Raw genomic sequence first — 23707 nt, 5'->3', positions numbered from 1 at the left:
CCAGATTCATCAAGAAAAAGAGAGGACTCAAATAAATAAAATCAGAAATGAGTGAGGGGAAATTATAACTGACACAACAAAAATACGAAGAATTATGAGACTACTACGAAAAATTATATGCCAACAAATTGGATAACCTAGAAGAAGTGGATATATTCCTAGAAAGATACCATCTTCGAAAACTGAATTAGGAAGAAAAAGACAAGTTGAACAAATTGCTAGTAATGAAATTGAACTGGTAATCAAAAAATTCCCATTAAACAAAAGTCTAGAACCAGATTGCTTCACAGTGAATTCTATCAAACATTTAAAGAATTAATAACTATTCTTCTCAAACTACTCCAAACAATAGAAGTGGAAGGAAAACTTCCAAATTCATTTTATGCCAGCATTACCAATACCAAAACTAGACAACATTACAAAAAAAAAAAAAAAAGAAAGAAAGAAAGAAAGAAAAGAAAAAAAGAAAACTATAGGCCAACATCCCTGATGAATACAAATGCAAAAATCTTCAACAAAATATTAGCAAACCTATTTCAATAATACATTAAAAGGATCATTTACCACAATCAAATGGGATTTATTCCAGAGATGCAAGGATGATTCATCATCCACAAATCAATCAGTTTGATACATCACATTAACAAAATGAAGGACAGTAGCCATATGATCATGTCAATAGATGCAGAAAAAGCATGTGACAAAATTTAACACCCATTTATGATTAAAAACTCTCAACAAAGTGGGTTTACATTAAACATGCCTAAACATAATAAAAGCTATATATGACAATAACCACAGTTAACATCATATTTCATGGTAAAAACACAAATCTTTTCCTCTGAAATCAAGAATGAGTCAAAGATAACCACTCTCGCCACTTTATTTAACATACCACTGGAAGTCCGAACCATAGCAATCAAACAAAGGGAACAAAAAAGCAACCAGATTGTTAAAGAAGATGTAGAACCATTACTATTGTCATAACATAATACTATATTTAGAAAATCCTATAGATTCCACCAAAAAAAACCCTATTAGACCTTATAAATGAATCCAGTAATGTTGCAGGATATAAAACTAATATACAGAAACCTGTTGCATTTCTTTTTTAAGATTTATTTATTTATTCAAGAGAGAGACAGAATTGGGGGGGCAGAGGGAGAGAGTGAGAAGAATCTCAAGCAGAAGCAAACTTCCTGCTGAGCACAGAGCCGAATGTGAAGCTTAATCTCATGATCCTGAGATCATAATCTAAGCTGAAATCAAGAGTCATGGGATGCTTAACCAACTGAGGCACTCAGGAGACCCCAGAAATCTGTTGCATTTCTATGCACTAATAATAAACTAGCAGAAAGAGAAATAAAGAAAATAATCTCATTCACAATTGCATTAAAAAGAATACAATACCTGGGAATAAACTTAACCAAGTAGGTGAAAGACTAATACCCTGAAAACATGAAACACTGATGAAAAAAATTGAAGATGACACAAACATAAAATTATATCATGATCATGAACTGTAAGAAATAATATTTTTTAAAATGTTCACACTATGCAAAGCCATCTACAGATTCAACACAAACATTATCAAAATTCCAACAGTATTTTTCACACAAGTAGAACAAATAATCCTAATATTTGTATAGAACCACAGAAGACTCTAAATAGTCAAAGCAATCTTGAGAATGAAAAGAAAGCTGGAAGTATTACAATCCCAGATTTCAAAATATACTACAAATCTATAGCAATCAAAATAGTATGGTATTGGCACAAAAACATATATGTAAATCAATAGAATAAGATAGACAGCTCAGAAATACACCCAAAATTACATGGTCAATTAACTACAACAAAGGCAGTAAAAATATACAATGGGATTAAAGACATTCTCTTTAATAAAAGATGCTGGGAAAATAGAACTGCTACATGCAAAAGAATAAAAATGGACCACTTTCCTATACCATACACAAAAATAAGAAATGAATTAAATCCTAAATATGAGACCTGAAGTCACACAAATCCTAAAGGAAAACATAAGTAATAATCTCTTGGACATTAGCCTTAGCGACATATTTATGGATACGTTTCCTCAGACAAGGGAAATAAAAGCAAAAGTAAACTATTTGGATTATATCAAAATAAAAAGCCTTTGCCAATAAAGGAAAGCATCAACAAAATAAAAAGGTACCCTAGATATGGGAGAGGATATTTGCAAATGATATATCTGCTAAGAGGTTATTATCTCAAATATATAAAGAACTGTTAGAACTCAACACCAAAAACCCAACAGTCTAATTAGAAAATGACCAGAAGATATGAATGGATGTTTTTCTAAATACATACAAATGGCCAATAGACACAAGAAGAGTTGCTCAACATTACTAGTCATCAGGGAAGTGCAAATCAAAACCACAATGAGATATTATCTCACACCAATCAGAATGACTAGTATCAAAAAGACAAGAAATAACAAGAGTTGGAAAAGATGTAGAGAAAAGGGAACCCATGTGCACTATGTGAGGATGTCAACTAGGTCAGGTACCATAGAAAACAGTTTGGAGGTTCATGAAAAAATTTAAAATGGAGGGAAGCCCGGGTGGCTCAGTGGTTTAGCGCCGCCTTCAGCCCAGGGCATGATCCTGGAGACCTGGGATCGAGTCCCATGTCAGGCTCCCTGCGTGGAGTCTGCTTCTCCCTCTGCCTGTGTCTCTGCCTCTCTCTCTCTCTCTCTCTCTGTCTGTCTGTCTCTCATGAATAAATAAATAAAATCTTAAAAAAAATAAAAATGGAAATACCATATATCCAGGAATTACTAATAAAATAAAGAAAAATATAATAAAGAAAATAAAACACTAATTCAGAAAGATATATAAACCCCTATTTTATGCCGCATTATTTGTGCTCAACTTTATGGTCAACTAATATTAAATAAAGGAGGAAAAACTATCCACTGGAAGAAAGTCTCTTCAATAAATGGTGCGGGGAAAATTGGACATCCACATGCAGAAGAATGAAACTAGACCACTCTCTCGCACCATACACAAAGATAAACTCAAAATGGATGAAAGATCTAAATGTGAGACAAGATTCCATCAAAATCCTAGAGAACACAGGCAACACCCTTTTTGAACTTGGCCACAGTAACTTCTTGCAAGATACATCCACGAAGGCAAAAGAAACAAAAGCAAAAATGAACTATTGGGACTTCATCAAGATAAGAAGCTTTTGCACAGCAAAGGATACAGTCAACAAAACTAAAAGACAACCTACAGAATGGGAGAAGATACTTGCAAATGATATATCAGATAAAGGGCTAGTTTCCAAAATCTATAAAGAACTTATTAAACTCAACACCAAAGAAACAAACAATCCAATCATGAAATGGGCAAAAGCCATGAAGAGAAATCTCACAGAGGAAGACATGGACATGGCCAACAAGCACATGAGAAAATGCTCTGCATCACTTGCCATCAGGGAAATACAAATCAAAACCACAATGAGGTACCACCTCACACCAGTGAGAATGGGGAAAATGAACAAGGCAGGAAACAACAAATGTTGAAGAGGATGCGGAGAAAAGGGAACCCTCTTACACTGTTGGTGGGAATGTGAACTGGTGCAGCCACTCTGGAAAACTGTGTGGAGGTTCCTGAAAGAGTTAAAAATAGATCTGCCCTACGACCCAGCAATTGCAGGGCTAGGGATTTACCCCAAAGGTACAGATGCAGTGAATTGCCGGGACACCTGCACCCTGATATTTGTAGCAGCAATGTCCACCATGGCCAAACTGTGGAAGGGGCCTCAGTGTCCATAGGTAGATGAATGGATAAAAAAGATGTGGTATGTATACAATGGAATATTACTCAGCCATTAGAAACAACAAATACCCACCATTTGCTTCGACGTGGATGGAACTGGAGGGTATTATGCTGAGTGAAATAAGTCAATCAGAAAGCACAAACATTATATGGTCTCATTCATTTGGGGAATATAAAAAAATAGTGAAAGAGAATAAAGGGGAAAGGAGAAAAAAATGAGTGGGAAATATCAGAAAGGGAGACAGAACATGAGAGACTCCTAACTCTGGAAAACGAACTAGGGGGTAGGGAAGAGAGGGGTGGGGGACTGGGGGCGACTGGGTGACGGGCACTGAGGGGGGCACATGATGGGATGAGCACTGGGTGTTATTCTATATGTTGGCAAATTGAACACCAATAAAAGATAAATTTACAAAAAAAAATGACAGAAAAAAATAAAAAGAAATCATAGTGTTTGCTTATTGATGAGCACATAGTAAATAGTATGTACTTTAATACGTGTATTTTCTCAGTAGCACCTGGTGCAAAGTTTTGAATGTAGAAGTTCCTCAGTAAAGTGTCATTAGCTAGACTTTCCCTTTCCTAAATGTTTGAGAACATCCTACAGAATGTTGTGAACAGATTAAGAAAGCTAATATCAGAAGATGATGGGATACTTGAGGAAAAAAAAGTATTCAGATAACTGAGTTACATATATAAAGGCAGCATTTTGAAACTTATATTTGAAATTTCAAGAAATTGAATTTTTTCTGCTACTTTAGTAATCAGACATCCTAAATATTGTGAATAGTAAATGCTTTCCCTCTTAATTACAGAATATAAGAAGTAGAGAAAAATTTTTAAGTGCTTCATATAATTGCACTGAGCAAGTACAGTTAAGTGCTATAATTTCATCTTCTTTATAGTATTATAACAGTAAGAAAGGCCAAAGTAGCAGTACAATGCAATGCCCCGATGCAAGGTCAAAGCCTTCACTTTTAAAGTTTATGACATATCTAAATATAAATGCTAAATCCAGGGCACCTGGGTGGCTCACTTGATTGAGCCTCTGCCTTCTGCTCAGGTCATGATCCTAGGTCCTGGGATTGAGCCCTGCATTGCCAACTCCCTGCTCAGTGGGGAACCAGCTTCTCCTCTCCCTGTGTCTTCTCTGCTCATGCTCTGTCTCCCTCTCCTTCAATTAAATAAATAAAATCTTTTAAAAATGCTAAATTCCTAGAAAATTTATAAACCTTCAAGTATATGGTATTTAAAATACAGATACATAGCAACTGTTTAATAACAGCTAAATATTTTCCAGGCTAATCTTTGTATATCGGTGTATCAGTGTATCAAATGCATTTCCATAGCCTTTATAGAACTTGCTTCTCTTGCTGAGGAAATTCTATAGATAATAAAGCATGAAACTGTGAGTTGATTAAACACTAAAGTTCAGTAAACTCACTGTTTTATAGACAACGTAATCTAGATTATCTCAGATGATACCAAATAACTTTCTGGAAAATACATCTATATATACTGAAGCTTAACATGTTAAATCACTGTTTAGAATTTATGATGTATTAATTTTCTGGCTCCTGCACTCTACCCCATCTCATTAACCACCCTCTCCAATAGTAGCAGAGAGGACTGCTCCTCTCCTATAATATTTATACAGACACAGAATAACCTTTAAAGCATGGACATTGGGATAAAAAAGTGAAACAAAGTCCAAGAACTGGTTCTAGAATGCATTCACTGGATTGCTGATACAGTGTACTTAAGCTCTTTAAGTCTATTCCATCATCTGATAAATAGATATATTAGTAGTGTCTATTTCACAGATGTTTTTGGAAAATAAACATGGGGATACCAATTATCATTTCTGTATGAAGCACCAGCCTGAGACAAGGTATAGCTTCAAGCAAAACATGGGGTAATGTAGAGAAAATGTGGATAATGTCCCCTCCCTCCCCCCCCCAGCAAGAAGACTCAAGAAAAAATGTAGTTTTGGTGCTTGAAGAGTCTAATGAACTGTAAAGCTTTCTTCTATGTGAATTGATTTCTGGACAAATAACTTGAACAGAAGGCAAGCAGTAGTCAGATTTATGTGTCCTAGAGATTTTGAATGGCATGTTGTGCAGCAAAGTGGGGTTTCCACTACTGAATTCTAGAATTAGCCAGCCTCTGCTTGACAATTGCATGCTTTCTATGTAACACGCATGGCATAAAGGAGCAGTACAGATCTGGGATTCTTGGGCAGGCTGACTTCACAAAGAATAGGAGCTGAGCTATATTGGCAGTTTTTTCTTCCAACTTCCTTTATAGCTAAGTCACTTTCTTTTTGAAGGAGAAAGAAAGATCATATAGAAGGAAGTCTAGGGTGTTAATATAAAGGAAAGCCTTTTGCATGGACAGACTATCAAGAATGAGCAATAATTGTGGTATCCTAACATGCAACTACAGGGAATTAGCATATCACTAGAGACAAGAATTGGGGGGGGGGGGGATTCTAACCCAGAGTGATTCACAAAAGGTATTAGGAACTCTGACTTTTGTATGAAGAATTTTTGGTAAGAAATGGGATGGAGAATATAACTTTATAAGTCTCTTACTTTGCCACCAAGAAACGCTACTTTCAGTTTCATGATGGTGAGTTATCCTAGCATCATAGAAAAAAAAAACTGTAGAATCAGACCTCGAATTGGAATTCTGAATCAACCACAATAACAGGATGAATCTGGACAAATCGCTTAATACCACAGAGCCATAATGTCTTCATCTGTGAACTAAGGATAATAGTTCCAGTATAGGTATTTTAAAGATTAAAATATATATATTATATAACAAACATTAAATTTTATTTGATTTTTACCTCACCATCCAATGTCAATTGTCCCTAACAAAAATCTAATATAATTATCATACCACTTACTAATACAGATAAAAGGAAAAATTAAAAATATCCAGAACTTAGAAAAACAAAGAAGTGAAGTCCTCATGACCTTTTCTTTTTTTCTTCTACTATTCTTAGAAGATTTCTTTATGGGGCACATGGGTGGCTGGGTGGATGAGTGGCTGCCTTCAGCTCCCGTCCTGATCCCAGGGGTCCTGGGGTCAGGTTGTGCATCCGGTTCCCTGCGGGGAGCCTGCTTCTCACTCTGCCTGTGTCTCTGCCTCTCTGTCTCTCATGAATGAATAAATAAAATCTTTTTTTAAAAAAGAAGATTTCTTTATACTTATTTACTCACCCATTATATAAAGGATGTCAGGAACCAATATTTTTTATCTCAAGGATCTTCAACTTGGGAATACAATTGCTAATTCTTGCATAATATTGTATTAAAATGACTATAATAATTAAAATCAAGAAGCATGTATACTGTGGAAAGTTTCTGTTGTCTTTCTGTCTAGAGACATTTATTCTAGCCAGTTTAAATAACTGGCTATAAGAGCTTTTTCTTAATTCTAAAAAGGAACTAAAAAATAAATCTGAGAGAAGGCAAGATCCTTGGAATCATGGGCCTTGGTACCAGGAATTCATGGGTCTTAACCTGAAAGCAGCTGTTAAATGATTCAGCTACAACAGTTCTCAGTCTGCTATGACAGGCTTGTCCTGAGTGATTATCCATTCTCAATCAACTTATGGCTATGATAATCACATCAGACTTCCATGGGTATTTCCCCATGAAAACAATAGGATTGGAAAGAAGGAAATGCCCAGAAAAATAAAATGAGAAAGAGGAAAAACAAACTTAATCCAACCAAGCAAGAAAATTGTGGGAAAAGAAAAAAAAAAGAAAAAAAATATGATAATAGGAAACTCATATAAAGATGAAATGGAAATATTAACAATCACAACAAATATGAAGAGACCAAACTATTTGGTTATAATACAATTATTATCCCATTTGATTAGAAAAGTATTCCAGGAATAGGTTGTTTAAATGAGATAAGCATGAGCCATAAAGTCTCAGAAAGGCTGAAAATCAAAGAGTAGACAATTATTTCAAGCAATAATAACCAAAAGAAAGCTAACACTATACTAGTATTATTCAAAACAGACTTTTTGCACATAAACGTTGCTAAAGATAAAGGAGGTCACAGCATAACACCAGAAGGTCCAGGTGACCAGGGTGATAAGCTGGTTGCGAATTTGCACTTATATTATAACATAACATCCACATGTATAAAACAAAGATTGCAAATATACTATCATAAAAGGTGATTTTAATATACCACCCTTAGTAATTGATAAATCAAGTGAGCAAAATCAATGAGGTAAGAAAGATTCAAACAGCATAATTAGTAAGCTTTATAAACAAAAGACCTAATGATATATCTCACTTCAGAATTGACTTAGATGAAAAAGGTAAATTCATAGTTAAAAAACGAAATTTAAGATGAGAAAAAACTTCAAATATTTTAGGAGTACACTGAAAACATTAGAGTTTATTAGAAATGAACACTGTTCATTAAAAGAATCAGTAAAACTGATGATAATTTGGAGAATGGCAGGAGTCATCTAGGCTTTAGCAATTTCCCTCTTTTTCATCCTTCATGTCACTGAGAATCATTTCTGATAATTTCTAAATGACTTCTAATAATCAGACTCAATTATTTTACTTGATGGTCTGATTCATAAAATATATACATACCACAAAGCCATCATCATCATTATAGCATCAGTCAAGCCAATGATTCTCAACTCTGTTGGACATTAAAATTGCCTAAATATATCTAAAAGAATATGTGTATCTATATTTCAATAAGAGATTCTCATTTAACTCATGTGGTTTAAGGACTAAATTTTAGTTATTTTTAAGGCAACAAAGGTAAATTTAGCATATATGTAGGATTGATAACCACTGTTCCAAGTTAGCTGTAGTCCAGAAAATTTTAATGAAGAATAGGTGCTCATATACTGCAACAAAAGGAAATAGTGAAAACTGAAGCAAAATGTTTTGTCATCTCAAAACATGGTACCTTATGATTTGCACTAACTGATCAGAGCATTATTTTTGAAATTATAATTTTAAAGTAGCCAATTCAATACCAGGTGTTTTCCTTGGCAGGCAAAAACTATAAAAATTATACACAACTCACATAAAACGTGAGACAACAGTTTGGATCTATTCACTGCAAACAGCGATGGAATGGCCAAACCATGAGCCATATAGAAAATACATAATTGGCAATGTTTTTGTATGCTTCAGAATGGGATGTGCTTAAATTCAATTTTCCTTACTGTTTTTATTTTCCAGTTCAATTTTTATCTACTTTCTCCCAAAAGAAATAAGTGGTGCTGAAATTATTTATTTATTTGAATTTTTAAAGCTTTATGTTTTAACTTTATGGGGAAATAACTGACAAATATAATTGTATATATTTACAGTATATGCATGATATACATATGCATTGTAGAATGAGTACCAAGATCGAGACAATTGGCACATCCATTACTTCATATAGCTAACAGAGTTAATGTGTGTGTGGGGGGCGGGGGGGGGGTTAAGAATGCTTAAGATCTACTACTTTTAAATTTTTATCCTTCACTTTAAAAAGAGGTGTCTGGTTCTTGAAACATGGAATGCTTTGATGTAACTGCTCTCTGTGGGAGAATTTGGGGCTTTAAAGAATTCAAAACCAGCTTTACCCTTGTGAAACATGTAATGCTTTGCTGTGAGAAGGTCATCATTTGTCCATCTTAATCTGGTTTGGTAGGGAGCTAGAATCAAATTCTTATAAAGAAGATCTGCTTTTTTTTTTTTAATGTCTTATCCAACTCTCCCACTTGTTTTTATATTAAAATTCATATTAAATAAAAATAAAACATTATCAGTTATATTGAGCAATGCGATGAGCAGATACCAAAGGAAGGCTGTCAATATGAACAAATTATTTTAAAAGAATATTTACTTGAAGATAGAGGTATGATATAATATGTGTGTGCATGTATGTGCATATAAGCACTTAGACATGGCTATTTAAACTCACAAATATAAAATGAAGCTAAAAGAAGGAGACAGATGAAGAATAAGGTCAATATGTTCATAAGTACAGCCAGATATAGACATACGTTTTCATATGTTAACTCACATGAAGTGGTCAGTGACAGGTCAAATGAAAGCCAGGAAATTTATTTTTGCTCCATTATATAGCAACCACCAAAGAGCTAAGGCAAATGATAAACTTGTATGGAGGGTAGCTGACTGCCCGGCAATGACAGACACTTTGAATAGAACACAGTTGATTTCTATATTCAAGATCCAGGAAGTGGTGAGGTAAAAGTATGATTGGAAATTTAATGAAACTTACCTTGTCCCATGGATACAACTAGATAACACCTACATCAGTGCAAACAACTCAGAAAATGACCTGAAGATCAGCAAGAACACTCTCCATAACAAAATGTAGAAAAGAGGCCACACTGAAGAGGGTAGGAAATGCCCCAAGATGCAGTAGAGTCAAACACACCCATAGGACTGTCCACGGGAGGGACAGAGGCTCTCAGTGCAGACTAGAGAGATGAACAGACGTCATCCAGGCACCAAAGGCCTGGAGGAACCACAGGGAAGATGAATCCCTATAACATTTGTCTTTGAAAACCAGAGGGGCCTAATAATCAGTGGGGCTTAACACCCTGAACTTTAAAAAATCAGCACATTTGGCTCTGGGAGAGAGGAGGGGGTGGAGTCCCTGCTGTTATGTTAGACAGCATAACAAACAGCCCTGCTCACATACAGCATAGAAGCAGTGGGTTGAAAAACACCCTGGGGTATATGGGAAGATTTATTTTACTAATCTCAGAGTCTGTGCCAGAGGGGCAAGGATCTTTCAGGAACTTCCCTAAGAACAAAGGAGCTGGTGGGTACATTTTCTCTCTCCTTCCTCCCAGCCTAGATACAGAGATACCTGTGGGAACCAGCCCTGCCGCAGGAATAACTTACCCTACCTTGCTTCCCAACCCTGCATTCTGCAGAAACATTCCTTCCATCCCAGGATGGGCAGGAACTTTCCTCCAGACACCTGCAGGTCCCCTCCTATAGCAGACCAGTGCGGACTTTGCTGCTATCATGTGCCCCTGCCTTCATTCCCCCACTCCCGTGTTCTCCTGTGGACTTTTTCCATCCAATATATATTTGGCTAGAGCCCATCCAAAGACATGCCACAGCCTGGCAGGGTACAAACAGCCCCAACAGGAGCCAGCAACACTCCAAAGTGACTCCGGCCCCAGAGATAAGGGAATATAACCAGAAATTGGAGTCTGAGTTCAGTTCCAGCAATGGGCTAGGGGCAGGCATCAGGTCTAGGGGGCAGCCCCACCCACCAACAAAAGTATTTCAGGGCACAAGACAGGGAGAATGCTTTGCAGTTTGGTGCTATTGCCTTTCTGGCAAATGCCTGGTCTGACTCAGGTCAAGTCCAAGGCAGTCCCAGACTGGCCACTAACAACACAAGGACCAAACTCAGCCCACAACAGGCAAAGCCATTGCAATGACTGTCCTTGAATGTGAAAGGATAGTAAAGCATTTACCATGCAAATGGAAATGAGAAAAAAAGTTGAGATAGCAATATTTGTATTGGACAAAATAGACACAATACACAAAATGCACAGAAATAGGTGCATGTAACACACATAGGAGACATTTGTGAAGTGTCATATTCTGGTGAAAAGGAGACTGCACTGCAGGGCACTACAGGACCTCTACTTCACAAGGCCATTACTTTCTTTTTTTTTTTTTAGATTTTATTTATTTATTCATGAGACACACAGAAAGAGAGAGGCAAAGACATAGGCAGAGGCAGAGGGAGAAGCAGGTTCCATGCAGGGAGCCTGATGTGGGACTTGATCACAGGACTCCAGGATCACTCCCTGGGTTGATGGCAGATGCACTTAACCGCTGAACCACCCAGGCATCCCAAGACCATTACTTTAAGGAGAAGGAGCTATAGCTGACTTTTCTAATACACAGAAACAGACACAGAGTCAGGCGAAATGAAGAGACAGAGGAATATGTCCCAAATGAAAGAACAAGACAAAATGGCAGCAAGAAAGCTAAATGAAGTGGATATAAGTAATATGCCTATAGAGAATTTAAAGTAATGGTCATAAAGATACTCACCAGACTTGAAAAGAGTGGGAGGCTTCAATGAGACTCTACACAAACAGAAAGAAAACTTAAAAAAAGGACAAATCAGAGATGAAGAATTCAATAACTAAAATTAAAAATACGCTAGGTAGAATAAATAGTAGACTGGAAGAAGAAGAATAGATCAGTGACCTTGAGGATAGAACAATGGAAAACAATCATGCTTAATAGAAGAGAGAAAATAATAATAATAATAAATGAAAATAGACTAAGGCATTTCAGTGACACCATCAAGCATAATAACATTGTAATTATAGGAATCGAAGAAAGAGAAGAGGGATAAAAGGGGGTTGAAATTTTATTTGAAGAAATAATAGCTGAAGACTTTTCAAAGCTGGGGAAAGAAAGAGAAATCTACATGAGGAGGCACAGAGAGCCCCCAACAAAATCAACTCAAGGAGATACACACCAAGACACAGAGTAATTAAAATGGCAAAAAGTAATGATAGAGAATTTTAAAAGCACAAGAGAAAAGGCTATCAGCTAATTCTTCAGCAGACACTTTGCAGACCAGAAGAGGGTGGCATGATATATTCAAAATATTGAAAGAAAAATACATTCAACCAAGAATTATCTATCCAGCAAGGCTATTATTCAGAAAAGAATGAGAGAGTTTCCCAGATAAATAAAAGTTAAAGGAATTCATCACCATTAAACCAGCCTTACAAGAAATGGTAAAGGGGACTCTAAGTGGAAAGGAAAGGCCGTACTAGAAGAAAAATGGGAAGCACAAAAGCAGTAACGTTAATTATATCTGTATAAATCAGTTAATGAATTCAAAAAACTAAAGGATGTAAACTATGACACCATATACCTGAAACACAGGCGGGGGAGAAAAGAGGAGTAAGGAATGGGTTCAAACTTAAGTGATCATCAACATAATATAGACTGCTATATGCAGAAGATGCTATATACAAACCTGATGATAACCACAAATCAAACCCATTAATAGATATGCAAAAAATAAAGAGAAAAGAATCCTGACATATCACTTAAGAAAGCCAGCAAACCATCAGAGAAGAGAGCAAGAGAAGAAAGGAACATAAAAGAACTACAAAAATTACCATAAAATGGGGATTCATGGGTAGCTCAGTGGTTTAGGGCCCAAGGTGTGATCCTGGAGTCCCAGGGTCAAGTCCCACATCAGGCACCCTGCATGGAGCCTGCTTCTCCCTCTGCCTGTGTCTCTGCTTCTCTCTCTCTCCCTCTCTCTTTCTCTCTCTCTGTCTCTCATGAATACAAAATGGCAATAAGTACATATCTATCAATAATTACTTTCAATATAAATGGACTAAATGCTCCAATTCAAAGATATAGGATGATCTATATGAATTGGATTAAGTCCATAATTTGGGTTAAAATTGGATTGGATTAAAAAGCAAGACTCATGATGTACTGCCTACAAGAGACTCAGCTCAACCTGAAGATATATGCAGATTGAATGTGAAAGGATGGTAAAGCATTAACCATGCAAATGGAAATGAGAAGAAAGTTGGGATAGCAATGTTTGTATTGGACAAAATAGACTTTAAAACAAAGACTGTAACAAAAGACGAAAGACATTATATAATCATAAGTGGAAAAAATCCAACAAGAAGATACAATTGTAAATATTTATGCACCCAACTTAGAAGCACCCAAACACATAAAGCAGCTAATAACAAAGGAAGTAATTGATAGTAATACAATAGTCGAGGCCTTTAACATCCAACTTAAATCAATGGATAGGTCATCCAAAGAGAAAATTGACAAGAAAACAATTCCTTTACATGATGCATCAGACCAGATGGATCTAACAGATATATTCAGAACATTCCATCTTAAAACAGTGGAATACAAATTCTTTTCAAGTGCACATGGAACATTCTCCAAAACAGATGACATGTTAGGCCACAGCACAAGTCTCAACTGATTCAAAAAAATTGAACTCATACCATGCATCTTTTCTCACTACAATGCTATGAAACTAGAAATTAACCTCAAGAAAAAGTCTGGAAAATACACAAATGCACAGAGGCTAAGTAAAATGCTGTTAAACAATGAACAGGTCATTGAAAATTTCATTAAAAAAAATACACAGATGAAATGAAACTTCAACAGTCCAAAATCTTTGAAGTGCAGCAAAATTGTTCTAAGAGGAAAATTTCAAATAAACAATCTAACTTTTGATTTTCAATACAGATACAGACCATGAAAGTGGGGCCTCATTCTTCTGACCTTTTGTGTTTTCAGCAGGAGGTGTCAAAAAGTTACTAAAGGGATAACTGGCTTGTGGCAGCCAAGAATGCATAGCAATGTCACTTTTTGATCCTTCAATATCAGTTCTTCCTATCATTATGAAGCAGAATTCACCAAGCCTTTAATTGTTTACCTAGTAATAGGGAACAAGAGCTGGGTTTAGATTGTCACAAGACAGGTTAGTTTTACCCTACTGATGTTGTGTTCTTGTCATGGTAATCCTGCTCAGTACAAGAAAAATTACAAGTTCAGACATTTGGTGTATGTGCTTGGCTATAGAGCAAATGGGGTGAAGCTACTATCTGTGGGATTATGAATGAATGTCTCTAAGAATCCTGCCCAGAAAGAATGATACAGCAGGGTTTGTTTGGCCTCAGATAGTCAGTCACCCGCCCTCCCTGCTAGTGGGCACCATGTACACCCCATGTGTTATAGTGTGCCTGTTTTATGTCAGGACTGGGGTCCAGTGAGGAGCTCCTCATCACAGGAAACAGGGTGTGGCCAGAAAGGGTGCCACTCCCTTGCCCATCACCAGGGTCATGTGGAATCTGGTGCTAACCCATTAGTAGAATAAAAAAAAAAAAAAAAAAGTAAAACAACAGCAACAACAAAACAACCTAACTTTACACCTAAAGGAGATAGAAAAAGAACAAACAAAACCCGAAATAAGAAGAAGGAAGGAAATAATAAAGATCAGAGTAGAAATAAAGAAGAGAAACTAAAAAATACAATAGGGGATCCCTGGGTGGCGCAGCGGTTTAGCGCCTGCCTTTGGCCCAGGGCGTGATCCAGGATCGAATCCCACTTCGGGCTCCCGGTGCATGGAGCCTGCTTCTCCTCTGCCTATGTCTCTGCCTCTCTCTCTCTCTCTCTCTCTCTCTGTGTGTGTGACTATCATAAATAAATAAAAAAAAAAAATTTAAAATTACAATAGAACAGATCATTGAAACTAGACGCTGGTTCTTTGAAATGTTAAAATTGATAACCTTTAGCCAGACTCATCAAAGAGAGAGAGAGAGAGAGGACTAGAATAAAATCAGAAAATAAAGAAGAGAAATAATAATTGACACCACAGAAATATACAGGATAATAAAACACTATTATGAAACATTATATGTCAACAAACTGGACAACCTAGAAAGAATGAATAAATTCCTAGAAACATATAACCTTCCTAAACTGAGTTAGGAAGAAACAGAAAATTTGAACCTACTGATTACCAGCAATAAAATTGAATCAGTAATTAAAGAAACTTCCAACAAACAAAAGTCCAGAACCAGATGCCTTCATAGATGAATTCTAAAAAATACTTAAGAGTTAATACTCTTCTCAACTATTTCAAAAATTAGAAGAAGAAGGAAAGCTTCCAAATTCATTCTACAAGACCAGCATTACCCAGATACCAAAACCAGATAGACACTACAAAAAAGAAGAACTACAGACCATCATCTCTGATAAACATAGACGCAATTATCTTCAACAAAATGTTAGCAAACCTAATCTAACAATATATTAGAAAAATCATTTACACCAATCAAATGACATTTATTCCTGGGATGCAAAAGTGATTCAATATTTACAAATCAATCAACATGATACTTCATATCAACAAAAGAAGAGATAAAAACCATATGATCACATCAATAGCTTCAGAAAAAGTATATGACAGTGTACAACAAGCATTCTTGATAAAAACTCTCAACAAAGTAGATTTAAAGAGAACATACCTCAACATAATAAAGGCCATATATGAAAACTCCATAAATGCCATACTCAGTGATGAAAAATTGAGAGCTTTTCCCTAAGATCAAGAGCAAGACAAAAATGTCCACTTTCACCACTTTTATTCAACAAAGTATTGGTAAAGAAGAAGTAAAGCTTTTACTATTTCGACATGTTGTTATATATAGAAAACCCTAAAGATTTCACCAAAACAATAATAAAATAAAACCAAAGAACAAAACAAAACAAACAAAAAAACCTATTAGAACTGATAAATGAATTCAGTAAAGTTGCAGGATACAAAATCAATATACAGACATCTGTTACATTTCTATACACCAATATTGAAGTAGCAGAAAGAAAAATTAAGTAACAATTCATTTTACAATTGTACCAAGGAATAAAATACCTAGGAATAAACTTAACCAGAAAGTGAGAGACCTATACTCTGAAAATGATAAAATACTGACGAAAGAAATTGAAGACGACACAAACAAATGGAAAGATAGTCCATGCCACAGACTGGAAGAACAAATATTTTTTAAATGCCTATACTACCCAAAGCAACCTATGAATTTAATGCAATCCCTATCAAAATACCAACAGCATTTTTTCACAGAACTAGAACAAATAATCTTAAAATTTGTATTAGACCACAAAATACCCTGAGTACCCAAAGCAATCTTGGAAAAGAACAAAACTGGAATTATCACAATCCCAGATTTCAAGATATACTGCAAAGTTGTAGTAACCAAAATGGTATGGTACTGGCACAAAAACAGATACATATATATCAACAGAACAGAAAGAGAGCCCTCAAATACACTGATGATTATATGGCCAACTAAACTTCAGCAAAGAAAGTAAGACTATACAATAGGGAAAACACAGTCTCTTCAACAAATGGTGTTGACAAGGACATCTACATGTAAAAGAATGAAATAGAACCACTTTCTAATACCATGCACAAACACACAAACATAAACTCAAAATGTGAGAGACCTAAACCCATAAAAATCCCAGGAAAAAGCACAGAGAGCAATTTTTCTGACATCCATTGTAGCAATATTTTTTTAGATATATCTCCTGATACAAGGGAAATAAAACAAAAATAAACTATTAGGACTGCATCAAAATAAAAAGCTTCTGCACAGTGAAGGAAACAATCAGTAAAATTAATAGACAACATATTGAATGGGAGAAGATACTTGCAAATGGTATAACCAATAAAGGTTTAGTGTCCAAAATATAAAAAGAACTTATACAACTTATCACCCAAAAAAATCCCAAATAATCTAATTTGAAAATACTAGCAGAAGATACTAACAGATATTTCTCTAGACATATAGACATATAGATGGCCAACAGATACATGAAAGGATGCTCAATATCACTAATCTTCAGAGAAATGCAAATCAAAAAACTACAATGAGACATCACCTCATACCTGTCAGAATGGCTTAAACAAAAAACAGGAAACAACAAAGGTTGGCCTGAATTTAGACAAAAAAGAACCCTTGCACACTACTGGTGTAGTCACTATGGAGAACAGTATGGAGGGTATGGAGGTTCCTCAAAACATTAAAAATACGCCTACCATATAATCCAGTAAATCCACTACTGAGTATCTACCCAAAGAATAGGAAAACTCTAATTCAAAAAGATGTAGGCACCCTTATGTTTATTGTAGCATTATTTATAATAGCCAAAATAAGGAAGCAACCCAAGAGTCCATTGATAGGTGCATGGATAAAGAAGCTCTGGTATATATACACAATAGAATATTAGCCATAAAAAATACTTAAAATTTGCCATCTGCAACAACATAAATGGATCTAGAGAGTATAATGCTAAGTGAAATTAGCCAATCAGAGAAAGACAAATATTATATTATTTCACTCATATGTGGAATTTAAGGGGAAAAAGAAAGAAAAAAGTCACCCCCTAAAATACCCTTAAGACTCTTAACTATAGAGAACAAGTGGATGGTTATGGCAAGGGGATGGGAGAGTGAGGGGGTGACTAGGGGAATGAGTGAAATAGGCAAAAAGGATTAAGAGTACACTTACTATGATGAGCACTGAGTAATGTACAGAATTGTTGGATCAGTACATTGTACACCTGAAAGTAACATAACACTGCATGGTAATTATACTGGAATTTTAAAAAGTGCTGTAATAATGAGCTCTGCCTCCAGAAGTTCTGGAACTTTATCTGAAAAAGTCTTTTTGTCCCTATTTGTTTATTGAAATCTGGCCAATTCTTTAATGTTATATCATTGAAATTCCATGAGATACTCTCTCCTCTCCCCTGTCCACAGGTATCATGTTCTCAACAGAACAAATGCCCATAGCATTGGTGAGGGTATGGAGTGGGAGGTAAGTAAGCAAACTTTGGAGTTAGGCAGACATGATCTAAATCCTGGCTCTGCTGCTCATTAGCTATGAAAATTGGGGCAGGTGAATTACACTTTCTAAGCTTTGGCTTGCATATCTGTAAAATGGGGTCATATTGGTTTTCTATTGATGCTAGAACAAATTATCACAAACCTGGTGGCTTAAGACAATGAAAATCTATTATCTTAATAGTTCTGAAGGCTTGAAGTATGAAATGGGTCTTATAGTGCAAAAATCAAGATGTAGATAGAGTTTTATTCCTTTTCAAACTCTAATAAAGAATGTATCCTCAACTTTTCCAGTTTTTAGAAGCCATCTGCATTTCTTGATTTATGTCCCCTTTCTCCTTCAAAGCTCATTATTCCAACTCTGATTCTATTGTGACATCTCCTTTTTTGACTTTGACTTTTCCTCTTATAAGGACTTTATGACATGGGACGCCTGGGTGGCTCAATGTTTGAACGTCTGCCTTTGCTCAGGGCGTGATCCTAGGGTCCGAGATTGAGTTCTACATCGTGCTCCTTGCAGGGAGCTTGCTTCTCCCTCTATGTCTCTGCCTCTCTCTCTCTCTCTCTCTCATGAATAAAAAAAGACCTTTTAAAAAATAACAAAAAATAATAAGGACCTTATGATGGCATTTAGACCCATTTGGATAATCCAGGATAATCTCGTTTTAAGATCTTTACATTAATAATTCTTAACATATTCACAGGTTTTGGTGATTTAGATGTGGACATATTTGGGAGACTACTGTTGACTTCAGCACAAGCGCTATAATAGTATCATCTCTTAGGCTTATTACAAAGATTAAATAGACAATGCACAAAAATATTTATAACATAAGTGCTTGACAAATATTACTATTTTTAAGAGTCTTCCTTAAAGACTGCTGCTGCTGAAAACCTTAGAGAACATATAATCTAAACTACATAACTCAGGATTTTATACTGTAATATAAGGGACAGCTGCATTTAATTTGCTTTCGTGTTACATAGCGATTAATAGTCATTCCTCTTGAATGCTACTCCAAACCTGTAAACACTCTCCCAGTATTGAGGGAAATTCCTCATTTTGTGAATTTCCACTATTGAAGTCAGATACTGGTATTTCCAGACTGTCTTTTAGCTAATGTGCAGGCAAGTGGCCTGGGGCTTTGCCCATTAGATATATTTGTGCTGAATTCTGAATCAGAAGATAATAAAATCAAAATGAAGTCTCTATGTAGGAACCATTTAAGTGATAGCAGGTCCAATAAGTTTCTAGAAGAGCAACTGAAGAGGTTCAGGCAGGAGGAATCTAGAGCCCACCATCCAGGACTCTGGTCACTGGCTGCAGTGTTGGGCTCTAGTGGTAACATTACCATCGCCCTTTGAATGGTACTTCAGTATGATTTAGGGAACTGTTTCTGGTTTCACAGCTCCTAACCTCCTTGGCTTCCTAAGAAACCTGACATCCTGCTTAAAACAGATATAGGTCTTTTTTTTTTTTTTTTCTTCAGGCACTACAAATTCAGATGCTTTTATCTTGATTCCGCGATTAAATCATCTTCGCTCTAAAGCCAGGAATTTTACATTTTCCTTTATACCCTCCATGGAGCCTAAGGAATGACTCTATAGTATGCATAGAAATCAAACACTGGGAGGTATAGAGTAGATGATGTGACATTGTGTTCTCTACTGGCACAAGTAAACAAATATAGCCAAAACTATAACAAAGAAATGTTCTGGCGGAAATATCAGAATATGATCACAAGAAGGGAAAGTTTAGAAAATTAGCATGAGCGCACAATCATCAACCAAAGCTTCAAAGCCAAATAAGATTTTATTATTTCTGATCTTACAGTAAAGAAATGGGTTTCAAAGAGGTAAAGTAAATAAGCTCCAACAGAGAAAAGATATTAGTACTAAGATGTGGATTTCTCTAAAGTCAGAGCTTTCCCTCTCTGTGGTAATCAAGCTGTGCCTTGGCTGAAGCAGCAGACGTACTGTTGAGTGCTTTGGACAAAGTGGGTCTACTTGTTCTATTTTGAGAAATAATCAGATAAATGTCATTTCTTATGATGTTACAAAGTTAAGAAGTTCAAGCTATTGATTTGGGGTAGTTCAAATTGCACAAAATGGAAGCAAGAAATTTTTTTACCCACTTTGACTAGAGCAACGTTTTTAAAAATGTCATTTCAGGATTAAATTACCAAACTGCCTACCTCCTCCTTTGTTGAATGAATAATATTGAAGTTTTAAAAATATATTTAATTGAATGTTTGCTTAGGCTTTTATCTTACAGAAATGTGAAAATGTTTATTTTATTTATTTATTTTTTATATACTACATCATCTAGATCTTCACTATTCTCATCTAACTCACGCCTTTAGTTAATAAACACATTAACTTTAGAAGACAATAGAGATTATGGTCTGTACACTGATTAGAAGGAAATATGCAAATGAATTGATTAGAAATATTAAACTTGGAGACAAAAGACCTTTTTTGGAGAGTAATGTAGTAACTGTGCCTTACTAAATTGACCTACCATTAAGCTACAAATTACATCTATAAATCGACATGTGAAATTAGCTTTAATTGTCAACCTCTCCTTAACCATAATATTGAGTAAAATGCTCTCCACTAGGTGATTTTGTTAATGTCCTCCTTCTGATGTTTTCATTTTTTGTTCATATTTTTTCCTTCTTAGTTTTCCCCTTTTGTTGTCTTCTGTTTCTGTGCATTAGCAGAGGAAGGGGGAAAGCAGTAGTGAGGGCTTTCACACTGTTTCTGCATTGATCCGTGCTTAGTAATTGCTGTTTCTAATGTGAAGGCTTTAGTAAAACTCTTGTATAAGCCAAAGGTTTGAACAACCACTCAGGGACTTCATGGAAGGAATAGAGGTTTTCTTAAGAAGAGAGAGATTTGCACTCTTATGAGAATGAGTAAATAGAATTGTCATCCAGGAAAAAAGTAAGAAAGTTCGGAACAGGCTGCCCCCAAATATTCAGTTTGGTACACTGATTATTTTGAATTAAGGTTACTTAAGAAATAGCCAGCACAAGAGAGGCATGCTGACCCTCCTTTGTGCCCAGAAAGCAGGAAATAAATCTCCCATGTGAAAGGTAACTTCCCTGTATCAGGAAGTAGAAAGACATCCTTACCACCAGAGAGAGTGTTTGGGCCAAAAGGCTGTAAACAAATTTTGTGACTTCATCACTGATTTACTACCCCAAGCCCAAACTTCCTTGTCTTGTCAATTCTTCACATTTATTTATTTATTGTTTCTTTGTCTAATAAGGTATAAAAGCTGCCCGCTTTGGTCACATTTTTGAGCCTCATATTTCGATGAACTGCTGTATGTATGAAATTAATTTTTTTCTCCTGTTAATCTGCCATGTGTCAATCTAATTATTAGACCAGCCAAAAACCTAAAAGGGAAGAAGGGAAAAGTTTTCCTCCCCTACTAAGGCATATTGGGGTATTAAGCAATTGCCTTGGGATTATTTGCATGCCCATCTGAGGGGAGATGAGGCTGAAGAAAGGAGTTGATTATGAGAGGCCTGGCATTAGAATTCTTCTCCCTACCCCTTCTCCTTCTTTTCTTAACCAAAAGATTAGGTTACATGAAGAAGAAATAAAGGAGATAGAATACATGATAGGCCATGGGACTTCAGTGTGTAGGAAGCAAAGACTGGGCGCTTCAAATTCAGATAAGTCTGGGTTAGAATGTTAAATGTACCACTTCCTAGTTAAGAAACCTAGGAAAAATAATGCCACTTGTCTGTGTATCAACTTAATATCTACAAAGTGGGGATGGTAACAGTTACTGTCTTTTAGGTTACTTAATAATACTTAATTTTTAAAAATAAATATATGGAAGATACCATCTTGCTAAAGAAGTAAAGAAAGGGCAAAAATCACTCAAATGCAAGTGCTGTTGGAACAGCACCCAGTGAACCTTCTATTTCAGTAATCTAGTTTTGTTCTTTTTCTTCCCTAGTAGCCCTTTTGCAATAAAAGCAGGACCATAGGCATATTGCTCAAAAAAGAGCATCATTGTCAAACACAGAGCAGAGGAGTGTACCACATGGAGAAACATTCAGTCACCATAAAAAGGAATTTGAAAACCTCTCCTCTGATTATAGACACCCATTGAGAGATGAGTTGTGTAGTTAAAAAAGACAGTAGTTAACTGATTTAACTTTTTTTAAGTAGAAATTTGGAGTTCCTGAAGGTATATAAACTTAGATGTTTTCAGGGAGGCAAAACCCCATCGTAAGAGACTATCTATCCACCTATTGTGGAATATTTCTCTGGAAAACGCAAAGCCCTCAAAGAAACCACATGGTCAGGATGGTGTCATACCTAAAGAGACAAAGAGAAGTAGATGAAAAATGGTTGAAGGAGGTGTCTATTGAGATGCTGAACTCTAACCTCCTCAGAACCTACATGGAATGGAGGGTTTCCAGAAATTCCTGAGTGCCTCCCAGTCAGGACACAGGATATGGCTGGGTATGCTGGCTAGCAAATTTATCAGAGAGATTACTATCTTGAAGAGTGAAGTGACCCTGAAGTAAAGGGCTTCAGGGTAGATTTCCCAAATTTGGGACTACAAGAGAGTCACTGCCATAGCTTGGGGCATCTGATTAGTAAAAGCAAAGGTGGAGTGCCTAGTCAGAAGGAGATGGCTAAACTCCTGGAACCACAATGCCCTGGCTTTATCAAACAGAATGAAAAGACCATGAGTTAAACAATCCATGGATACATTAGCATAAAAAGGATCGGAAATTAATGCTAAACCACAGAGTCAAGTCAGAGGACTCTCCTTAGGCAGAGGAGCACAAAACAATCATCAGCCCAGTACCCAAATGCTGCAAGGTTATCCATAATTCTCCCTATACTTAGACATGATCTTGGAAATGAGAACAAAATAGGGCGGCCCCTTAAATAGAAAGTAAATCTGATGAGAACTTTGAATCTTGAAAAGACTATGTACCTATAAGAAATTTTTTAACTGCACATGGTAGAGTCATCTTTAATTAAAAACTGTTGCATTTAATTAGAAATTGTAATGTTTCTTCCGTTAGAGAATTGGTGCTCTAGAGCTAAAGGAGATAGGTGATATGAAATTAAGAAAACTGCATTTTTCCCCATAGTTTATCTCATTCATTTTGAAGTTAATGGGACTGTTATATGTTTTCAGAGTCAGCAGAGTGGCATGAAGTACCCACTCATGGTACTAGAAGGCCAGTCAGGCTCTCTAGTAGTGACCACCAGTGAAGAAGGACAAGAATCTCTGGGTGCTTCCACTGTGTGTCTCATAAGGTAGAATGAGGATGATGAAGTTTCTTGAAGAAATATAACTCCCGAAGGTCAGGACTATACTTGTTCTAACAGAAAAATTAGAATTTCTA

At 36.0% G+C, this 23707-nt stretch overlaps 1 pseudogene; it reads left to right on the top strand.

Moving 5' to 3' along the window:
- LOC121488872 overlaps positions 1-23707 on the top strand; it is a 36874-nt pseudogene that overhangs the window by 4896 nt on the left and 8271 nt on the right.

Source organism: Vulpes lagopus, chromosome 4, assembly GCF_018345385.1.
Source record: "Vulpes lagopus strain Blue_001 chromosome 4, ASM1834538v1, whole genome shotgun sequence".
In the NCBI taxonomy this organism is placed as follows: Eukaryota; Metazoa; Chordata; class Mammalia; order Carnivora; family Canidae; genus Vulpes; species Vulpes lagopus.
The sequence above is the reverse complement of the archived record's forward strand: the minus strand, read 5'-3'. Positions and strand labels throughout refer to the sequence as shown.